Source organism: Apostichopus japonicus, chromosome 11 (genome assembly GCF_037975245.1).
Source record: "Apostichopus japonicus isolate 1M-3 chromosome 11, ASM3797524v1, whole genome shotgun sequence".
Taxonomy (NCBI): domain Eukaryota; kingdom Metazoa; phylum Echinodermata; class Holothuroidea; order Aspidochirotida; family Stichopodidae; genus Apostichopus; species Apostichopus japonicus.
Window position 1 is genome coordinate 9,508,914 of NC_092571.1, and position 11,782 is coordinate 9,520,695.

Consider the following 11,782-nt stretch of genomic DNA (forward strand, 5'->3'; position numbering starts at 1 on the left):
ACGTACTGTACTGTACTGTACTGTACTGTACTGGGCAGTTCTCTCTCCATTGCAAGCAGTGTAGTCTAGACGTTGGATATATCTTGACGTCGTTCTTCGCCTTAATTTAGTTGTTCGAACGACTCCAATGACGGCCCGGGGTTGCAGAGAAGAAAAGGACGACATTTGAAGACACAGTAAACATAACGTGATTACGGTTAGTGATATTTTACATTATCTGAAGTTATCTGTATGCATGTATATCTGTCTGTGAAGTTAGCATATGCATAGTCTGCAACGTAAACCTAGTCTAGGCCTATCAGTATATGCCTTACTTTTGACTCCAGTTTTATGCACAACGAGAACAGTGTTACGTCATGGACATGTACCTATCAGCAACTGAGGCATTTTGACGGCACTTAATGCTTTCTGGGATCAGTGTAGAAAAGTCTGTAGGAGAGTTAAAATATGTTCGGTCGGGATTGCGCCAGTGATATGTCGGTTACTTCTTGTAGGTGCCAGACGTGGCACGAGAAGTTGAGAGCGCCATCGATGGCCATCTTCTAAATGTCATCTATCCATTAGCGACAGGGCTATTATTCACGATGTTACCATAGCAATGGAGCGTTAGATTCGAAACGGAGCTATTTTTAAACGAATATACAAGTCCCATGGAATTGTCGTGAATTTCATATTTGTTTTGGTCATAATACGTTAAATACAGAGCAAAAGCTAGATAAGGTAGAAATTAGATAGATTTATTCGTCAATGAGCAAAGTTTACCAGTAGAAAGTCCTAGTATGTCATAATTGAATCCTCCACGCTACTAGGTTTTATTCTCGGCTATGTCTGCTGTATCTGCATTATCTGCTTTGTGTACCGTCATGAATACCGCACATTTCGATCGTTTTTAATGCACCGAGAGCTCGTGGCATTGTTTATGACGTTACCGTACCTGTTTGTATCACACTGTCTTTCAAACGCCTGCCTCAGTAAATCAGCATTTAAGAAATGTGAAGTTGTTCTAACAGGAGCATAGCTGTTTCCACACTTAACGGTTTATAATATAAAGGCTAAGTAATGACACAACATTCCCGAAGAACAAATATTATCAAGCTTTTCAGAAAAGATGTCGCGGTGGCCTTACACTGTACAAAAGGAGCATTCCTTTTTGCAGCTACAGTTTTCGTGCTTATGTATACTTTCATTAAAATTTCCAGTGAAAGGCGACGAGCGAGACAGAAATCAAATTTACTACTCAGGTCTTAAGTTCCGATCGAATTCTATTGACAAGTTGTGCAAAATATTGCAATGACCTACTTTGTTTACACGAAACAAAATACCAAATAGAAACAACCACCCCCACCCCCACCCCCAATAAAAAAAAAAGACAAACAAACAAAGCAAAACAAATGTTAAACACCATGTATATACATGCAGATATTAACAACAACCCAAAAAATAATAATAATAATAATAAAAACAAAGAGTGCTTCGGCGGGGAATCGAACCTAGGCAGACATGAGCATCAATTTAATCTTAAATAAATTGTGATTACTTAGCAAGAAAAAGATGAATGAAAAAGACAATAATTAATTTGAATTATTGTATTATAAAATGGAAGACAAAAAGCTAAAATTAACAAGAGATTACGCCTCATCGAGGCCATGGTTTCACTGAACGTTGAACATCAACCCAGTCCGAATCGACGTGAGCCCTCCATTGCAAGTCAGTTAGCCCACTTCTGGCCCGAAGGCCGGGCTCTAAACGTAATCTCCCGGATGCTTTTGCGAACTAAGGGAGGATACGGAATTGGGATCCTAGGCCCGTATAAAAATTCCACCTTGGCGATGCCATTATAAACAAAGCAGTGTCTGTCATCCGATCGGCGCGATTCACACAGCCTGACAACAAACACCGACGCGCAGTGCTGTCTTCCAACCGTTCAGGCCACCACGCCAGCCTGGTGATTCTTGGGTCGAAATAATACTTAGAGTTCCAGATTGTTCCAAAACAATGTGATATGAATGCATACCATGCCCCAATTGGAGTATTGTACATTCGCACAAAAGTTTAACCGTGAAAAAAAAAACACGAAAAAACCAAAGAAAAAAAAAACACGAAAAGATAAGTAAAACAAAAGCACACACACACACACAAGACGTAAAATGACCTAACGCAGTGCTTGTTTTGGCATATTTCCAGTCACCACGATCGTTTTGATCGTCTTGATGTGGAAGCGCATAAATCAAAGTAGAGATGATGTGCCAATAAGGAGGATTGGAGGTGACACAGAGCAGTTAAGAAATTCTGTGTTTAAATCTGGATATGTTTCTCCGTGCGAGCAGACGGTTCAGTGTGCTTAACTTGCTCCTCTTCTAGCTCAAAGTCTTAACTGCGTCATGATATAGAAATCTGCATGCATCCCGACAGGCCAAGCCCTCAGATATCAACGTGGAGGGGGGGGGGGGGGTATGATTTGTCAGTTGACAACTTCTAGCTATACTTTAGCGGACCCTAAACGTGACGGACTTAGTGTGTAAGATAATGGAAGGATTACTTCCGGTACGACACCTACAACAGCTATAAAATAGAAAGCTCCTGATTAAAACCCTAAGAGGGCTGCCAACTGTGACTGAAATAAACACCGTCGCGTTCTGACTTTACAGGGATGATAAAGGTCAGTCTCTTAACATTAGCAATTCCGTTAGATTTGTACAGTTTTTCTGATCATAGAATAGTTACAATACTACGTTGGCTTAATAGGTACATAGGAAAAGGAAACAAGTCTGCTCTAATCTGAAACTTTGGACTTTTTGTCTCTTCATTTGGACCTTTTTTTTGGATCCAAATTTTGAATGGAAAAAAAGAGGCAACATTTTGAGATAAAAAGACAACATTGTGAGATTTGGGGACTCTGTTTTTCTTTCCCAAGTCCTTATTAAGCCACCGTACAATGCTGACACATGGTGCACACAATATTAAACTGCCACATGCAACCATCACAGTAGTCTACTGCTGTACACATGTAGGCCTAAGTAAAGGTTTAGTAGCTACAGCGTGATAGTCTGACGTCTATCTTGTCCGTGCGCGCATGCAAACAGTGATACAAGAGCGCTCACAATAATATCAGCATAAAATCAGAAGCGCGCGCTCCGAAATATTTGTCTGCATTGCATGCTGTACGTACATAATACCTCCGCGCGCGCGTGTGCGTTGATCTATATACGAGTGTTTACTATACCGTCATACACAGTGGATTTTCAATGGAAAATATTTGTTGTCATTTTGTAGGCGTCCATATCAACACGTACTGTACTGTACTGTACTGTACTGTACTGTACTGGGCAGTTCTCTCTCCATTGCAAGCAGTGTAGTCTAGACGTTGGATATATCTTGACGTCGTTCTTCGCCTTAATTTAGTTGTTCGAACGACTCCAATGACGGCCCGGGGTTGCAGAGAAGAAAAGGACGACATTTGAAGACACAGTAAACATAACGTGATTACGGTTAGTGATATTTTACATTATCTGAAGTTATCTGTATGCATGTATATCTGTCTGTGAAGTTAGCATATGCATAGTCTGCAACGTAAACCTAGTCTAGGCCTATCAGTATATGCCTTACTTTTGACTCCAGTTTTATGCACAACGAGAACAGTGTTACGTCATGGACATGTACCTATCAGCAACTGAGGCATTTTGACGGCACTTAATGCTTTCTGGGATCAGTGTAGAAAAGTCTGTAGGAGAGTTAAAATATGTTCGGTCGGGATTGCGCCAGTGATATGTCGGTTACTTCTTGTAGGTGCCAGACGTGGCACGAGAAGTTGAGAGCGCCATCGATGGCCATCTTCTAAATGTCATCTATCCATTAGCGACAGGGCTATTATTCACGATGTTACCATAGCAATGGAGCGTTAGATTCGAAACGGAGCTATTTTTAAACGAATATACAAGTCCCATGGAATTGTCGTGAATTTCATATTTGTTTTGGTCATAATACGTTAAATACAGAGCAAAAGCTAGATAAGGTAGAAATTAGATAGATTTATTCGTCAATGAGCAAAGTTTACCAGTAGAAAGTCCTAGTATGTCATAATTGAATCCTCCACGCTACTAGGTTTTATTCTCGGCTATGTCTGCTGTATCTGCATTATCTGCTTTGTGTACCGTCATGAATACCGCACATTTCGATCGTTTTTAATGCACCGAGAGCTCGTGGCATTGTTTATGACGTTACCGTACCTGTTTGTATCACACTGTCTTTCAAACGCCTGCCTCAGTAAATCAGCATTTAAGAAATGTGAAGTTGTTCTAACAGGAGCATAGCTGTTTCCACACTTAACGGTTTATAATATAAAGGCTAAGTAATGACACAACATTCCCGAAGAACAAATATTATCAAGCTTTTCAGAAAAGATGTCGCGGTGGCCTTACACTGTACAAAAGGAGCATTCCTTTTTGCAGCTACAGTTTTCGTGCTTATGTATACTTTCATTAAAATTTCCAGTGAAAGGCGACGAGCGAGACAGAAATCAAATTTACTACTCAGGTCTTAAGTTCCGATCGAATTCTATTGACAAGTTGTGCAAAATATTGCAATGACCTACTTTGTTTACACGAAACAAAATACCAAATAGAAACAACCACCCCCACCCCCACCCCCAATAAAAAAAACAGACAAACAAACAAAGCAAAACAAATGTTAAACACCATGTATATACATGCAGATATTAACAACAACCCAAAAAATAATAATAATAATAATAATAAAAACAAAGAGTGCTTCGGCGGGGAATCGAACCTAGGCAGACATGAGCATCAATTTAATCTTAAATAAATTGTGATTACTTAGCAAGAAAAAGATGAATGAAAAAGACAATAATTAATTTGAATTATTGTATTATAAAATGGAAGACAAAAAGCTAAAATTAACAAGAGATTACGCCTCATCGAGGCCATGGTTTCACTGAACGTTGAACATCAACCCAGTCCGAATCGACGTGAGCCCTCCATTGCAAGTCAGTTAGCCCACTTCTGGCCCGAAGGCCGGGCTCTAAACGTAATCTCCCGGATGCTTTTGCGAACTAAGGGAGGATACGGAATTGGGATCCTAGGCCCGTATAAAAATTCCACCTTGGCGATGCCATTATAAACAAAGCAGTGTCTGTCATCCGATCGGCGCGATTCACACAGCCTGACAACAAACACCGACGCGCAGTGCTGTCTTCCAACCGTTCAGGCCACCACGCCAGCCTGGTGATTCTTGGGTCGAAATAATACTTAGAGTTCCAGATTGTTCCAAAACAATGTGATATGAATGCATACCATGCCCCAATTGGAGTATTGTACATTCGCACAAAAGTTTAACCGTGAAGAAAAAAACACGAAAAAACCAAAGAAAAAAAAAACACGAAAAGATAAGTAAAACAAAAGCACACACACACACACAAGACGTAAAATGACCTAACGCAGTGCTTGTTTTGGCATATTTCCAGTCACCACGATCGTTTTGATCGTCTTGATGTGGAAGCGCATAAATCAAAGTAGAGATGATGTGCCAATAAGGAGGATTGGAGGTGACACAGAGCAGTTAAGAAATTCTGTGTTTAAATCTGGATATGTTTCTCCGTGCGAGCAGACGGTTCAGTGTGCTTAACTTGCTCCTCTTCTAGCTCAAAGTCTTAACTGCGTCATGATATAGAAATCTGCATGCATCCCGACAGGCCAAGCCCTCAGATATCAACGTGGAGGGGGGGGGGGTATGATTTGTCAGTTGACAACTTCTAGCTATACTTTAGCGGACCCTAAACGTGACGGACTTAGTGTGTAAGATAATGGAAGGATTACTTCCGGTACGACACCTACAACAGCTATAAAATAGAAAGCTCCTGATTAAAACCCTAAGAGGGCTGCCAACTGTGACTGAAATAAACACCGTCGCGTTCTGACTTTACAGGGATGATAAAGGTCAGTCTCTTAACATTAGCAATTCCGTTAGATTTGTACAGTTTTTCTGATCATAGAATAGTTACAATACTACGTTGGCTTAATAGGTACATAGGAAAAGGAAACAAGTCTGCTCTAATCTGAAACTTTGGACTTTTTGTCTCTTCATTTGGACCTTTTTTTTGGATCCAAATTTTGAATGGAAAAAAAGAGGCAACATTTTGAGATAAAAAGACAACATTGTGAGATTTGGGGACTCTGTTTTTCTTTCCCAAGTCCTTATTAAGCCACCGTACAATGCTGACACATGGTGCACACAATATTAAACTGCCACATGCAACCATCACAGTAGTCTACTGCTGTACACATGTAGGCCTAAGTAAAGGTTTAGTAGCTACAGCGTGATAGTCTGACGTCTATCTTGTCCGTGCGCGCATGCAAACAGTGATACAAGAGCGCTCACAATAATATCAGCATAAAATCAGAAGCGCGCGCTCCGAAATATTTGTCTGCATTGCATGCTGTACGTACATAATACCTCCGCGCGCGCGTGTGCGTTGATCTATATACGAGTGTTTACTATACCGTCATACACAGTGGATTTTCAATGGAAAATATTTGTTGTCATTTTGTAGGCGTCCATATCAACACGTACTGTACTGTACTGTACTGTACTGTACTGGGCAGTTCTCTCTCCATTGCAAGCAGTGTAGTCTAGACGTTGGATATATCTTGACGTCGTTCTTCGCCTTAATTTAGTTGTTCGAACGACTCCAATGACGGCCCGGGGTTGCAGAGAAGAAAAGGACGACATTTGAAGACACAGTAAACATAACGTGATTACGGTTAGTGATATTTTACATTATCTGAAGTTATCTGTATGCATGTATATCTGTCTGTGAAGTTAGCATATGCATAGTCTGCAACGTAAACCTAGTCTAGGCCTATCAGTATATGCCTTACTTTTGACTCCAGTTTTATGCACAACGAGAACAGCGTTACGTCATGGACATGTACCTATCAGCAACTGAGGCATTTTGACGGCACTTAATGCTTTCTGGGATCAGTGTAGAAAAGTCTGTAGGAGAGTTAAAATATGTTCGGTCGGGATTGCGCCAGTGATATGTCGGTTACTTCTTGTAGGTGCCAGACGTGGCACGAGAAGTTGAGAGCGCCATCGATGGCCATCTTCTAAATGTCATCTATCCATTAGCGACAGGGCTATTATTCACGATATTACCATAGCAATGGAGCGTTAGATTCGAAACGGAGCTATTTTTAAACGAATATACAAGTCCCATGGAATTGTCGTGAATTTCATATTTGTTTTGGTCATAATACGTTAAATACAGAGCAATAGCTAGATAAGGTAGAAATTAGATAGATTTATTCGTCAATGAGCAAAGTTTACCAGTAGAAAGTCCTAGTATGTCATAATTGAATCCTCCACGCTACTAGGTTTTATTCTCGGCTATGTCTGCTGTATCTGCATTATCTGCTTTGTGTACCGTCATGAATACCGCACATTTCGATCGTTTTTAATGCACCGAGAGCTCGTGGCATTGTTTATGACGTTACCGTACCTGTTTGTATCACACTGTCTTTCAAACGCCTGCCTCAGTAAATCAGCATTTAAGAAATGTGAAGTTGTTCTAACAGGAGCATAGCTGTTTCCACACTTAACGGTTTATAATATAAAGGCTAAGTAATGACACAACATTCCCGAAGAACAAATATTATCAAGCTTTTCAGAAAAGATGTCGCGGTGGCCTTACACTGTACAAAAGGAGCATTCCTTTTTGCAGCTACAGTTTTCGTGCTTATGTATACTTTCATTAAAATTTCCAGTGAAAGGCGACGAGCGAGACAGAAATCAAATTTACTACTCAGGTCTTAAGTTCCGATCGAATTCTATTGACAAGTTGTGCAAAATATTGCAATGACCTACTTTGTTTACACGAAACAAAATACCAAATAGAAACAACCACCCCCACCCCCACCCCCAATAAAAAAAAACAGACAAACAAACAAAGCAAAACAAATGTTAAACACCATGTATATACATGCAGATATTAACAACAACCCAAAAAATAATAATAATAATAATAAAAACAAAGAGTGCTTCGGCGGGGAATCGAACCTAGGCAGACATGAGCATCAATTTAATCTTAAATAAATTGTGATTACTTAGCAAGAAAAAGATGAATGAAAAAGACAATAATTAATTTGAATTATTGTATTATAAAATGGAAGACAAAAAGCTAAAATTAACAAGAGATTACGCCTCATCGAGGCCATGGTTTCACTGAACGTTGAACATCAACCCAGTCCGAATCGACGTGAGCCCTCCATTGCAAGTCAGTTAGCCCACTTCTGGCCCGAAGGCCGGGCTCTAAACGTAATCTCCCGGATGCTTTTGCGAACTAAGGGAGGATACGGAATTGGGATCCTAGGCCCGTATAAAAATTCCACCTTGGCGATGCCATTATAAACAAAGCAGTGTCTGTCATCCGATCGGCGCGATTCACACAGCCTGACAACAAACACCGACGCGCAGTGCTGTCTTCCAACCGTTCAGGCCACCACGCCAGCCTGGTGATTCGTGGGTCGAAATAATACTTAGAGTTCCAGATTGTTCCAAAACAATGTGATATGAATGCATACCATGCCCCAATTGGAGTATTGTACATTCGCACAAAAGTTTAACCGTGAAAAAAAAAACACGAAAAAACCAAAGAAAAAAAAAACACGAAAAGATAAGTAAAACAAAAGCACACACACACACACAAGACGTAAAATGACCTAACGCAGTGCTTGTTTTGGCATATTTCCAGTCACCACGATCGTTTTGATCGTCTTGATGTGGAAGCGCATAAATCAAAGTAGAGATGATGTGCCAATAAGGAGGATTGGAGGTGACACAGAGCAGTTAAGAAATTCTGTGTTTAAATCTGGATATGTTTCTCCGTGCGAGCAGACGGTTCAGTGTGCTTAACTTGCTCCTCTTCTAGCTCAAAGTCTTAACTGCGTCATGATATAGAAATCTGCATGCATCCCGACAGGCCAAGCCCTCAGATATCAACGTGGAGGGGGGGGGGGGTATGATTTGTCAGTTGACAACTTCTAGCTATACTTTAGCGGACCCTAAACGTGACGGACTTAGTGTGTAAGATAATGGAAGGATTACTTCCGGTACGACACCTACAACAGCTATAAAATAGAAAGCTCCTGATTAAAACCCTAAGAGGGCTGCCAACTGTGACTGAAATAAACACCGTCGCGTTCTGACTTTACAGGGATGATAAAGGTCAGTCTCTTAACATTAGCAATTCCGTTAGATTTGTACAGTTTTTCTGATCATAGAATAGTTACAATACTACGTTGGCTTAATAGGTACATAGGAAAAGGAAACAAGTCTGCTCTAATCTGAAACTTTGGACTTTTTGTCTCTTCATTTGGACCTTTTTTTTGGATCCAAATTTTGAATGGAAAAAAAGAGGCAACATTTTGAGATAAAAAGACAACATTGTGAGATTTGGGGACTCTGTTTTTCTTTCCCAAGTCCTTATTAAGCCACCGTACAATGCTGACACATGGTGCACACAATATTAAACTGCCACATGCAACCATCACAGTAGTCGACTGCTGTACACATGTAGGCCTAAGTAAAGGTTTAGTAGCTACAGCGTGATAGTCTGACGTCTATCTTGTCCGTGCGCGCATGCAAACAGTGATACAAGAGCGCTCACAATAATATCAGCATAAAATCAGAAGCGCGCGCTCCGAAATATTTGTCTGCATTGCATGCTGTACGTACATAATACCTCCGCGCGCGTGTGCGATGATCTATGTACGAGTGTTTACTATACCGTCATACACAGTGGATTTTCAACGGAAAATATTTGTTGTCATTTTGTAGGCGTCCATATCAACACGTACTGTACTGTACTGTACTGGGCAGTTCTCTCTCCATTGCAAGCAGTGTAGTCTAGACGTTGGATATATCTTGACGTCGTTCTTCGCCTTAATTTAGTTGTTCGAACGACTCCAACGACGGCCCGGGGTTGCAGAGAAGAAAAAGACGACATTTGAAGACACAGTTAACATAACGTGATTACGGTTAGTGATATTTTACATTATCTGAAGTTATCTGTATGCATGTATATCTGTCTGTGAAGTTAGCATATGCATAGTCTGCAACGTAAACCTAGTCTAGGCCTATCAGTATATGCCTTACTTTTGACTCCAGTTTTATACACAACGAGAACAGTGTTACGTCATGGACATGTACCTATCAGCAACTGAGGCATTTTGACGGCACTTAATGCTTTCTGGGATCAGTGTAGAAAAGTCTGTAGGAGAGTTAAAATATGTTCGGTCGGGATTGCGCCAGTGATATGTCGGTTACTTCTTGTAGGTGCCAGACGTGGAACGAGAAGTTGAGAGCGCCATCGATGGCCATCTTCTAAATGTCATCTATCCATTAGCGGCAGGGCTATTATTCACGATGTTACCATAGCAATGGAGCGTTAGATTCGAAACGGAGCTATTTTTAAACGAATATACAAGTCCCATGGAATTGTCGTGAATTTCATATTTGTTTTGGTCATAATACGTTCAATACAGAGCAAAAGCTAGATAAGGTAGAAATTAGATAGATTTATTCGTCAATGAGCAAAGTTTACCAGTAGAAAGTCCTAGTATGTCATAATTGAATCCTCCACGCTACTAGGTTTTATTCTCGGCTATGTCTGCTGTATCTGCATTATCTGCTTTGTGTACCGTCATGAATACCGCACATTTCGATCGTTTTTAATGCACCGAGAGCTCGTGGCATTGTTTATGACGTTACCGTACCTGTTTGTATCACACTGTCTTTCAAACGCCTGCCTCAGTAAATCAGCATTTAAGAAATGTGAAGTTGTTCTAACAGGAGCATAGCTGTTTCCACACTTAACGGTTTATAATATAAAGGCTAAGTAATGACACAACATTCCCGAAGAACAAATATTATCAAGCTTTTCAGAAAAGATGTCGCGGTGGCCTTACACTGTACAAAAGGAGCATTCCTTTTTGCAGCTACAGTTTTCGTGCTTATGTATACTTTCATTAAAATTTCCAGTGAAAGGCGACGAGCGAGACAGAAATCAAATTTACTACTCAGGTCTTAAGTTCCGATCGAATTCTATTGACAAGTTGTGCAAAATATTGCAATGACCTACTTTGTTTACGCGAAACAAAATACCAAATAGAAACAACCACCCCCACCCCCAATAAAAAAAAACAGACAAACAAACAAAGCAAAACAAATGTTAAACACCATGTATATACATGCAGATATTAACTACAACCCAAAAAATAAATAGTAATAATAGTAATAATAATAATAATAATAAAAAAAAAAAGAGAGTGCTTCGGCGGGGAATCGAACCTAGGCAGACATGAGCATCAATTTAATCTTAAATAAATTGTGATTACTTAGCAAGAAAAAGATGAATGAAAAAGGCAATAATTAATTTGAATTATTGTATTATAAAATGGAAGACAGAAAGCTAAAATTAACAAGAGATTACGCCTCATCGAGGCCATGGTTTCACTGAACGTTGAACATCAACCCAGTCCGAATCGACGTGAGCCCTCCATTGCAAGTCAGCTAGCCCACTTCTGGCCCGAAGGCCGGACTCTAAACGTAATCTCCCGGATGCTTTTGCGAACTAAGGGAGGATACGGAATTGGGATCCTAGGCCCGTATAAAAATTCCACCTTGGCGATGCCATTATAAACAAAGCAGTGTCTGTCATCCGATCGGCGCGATTCACACAGCCTGACAACAAACACCGACGCGCAGTGCT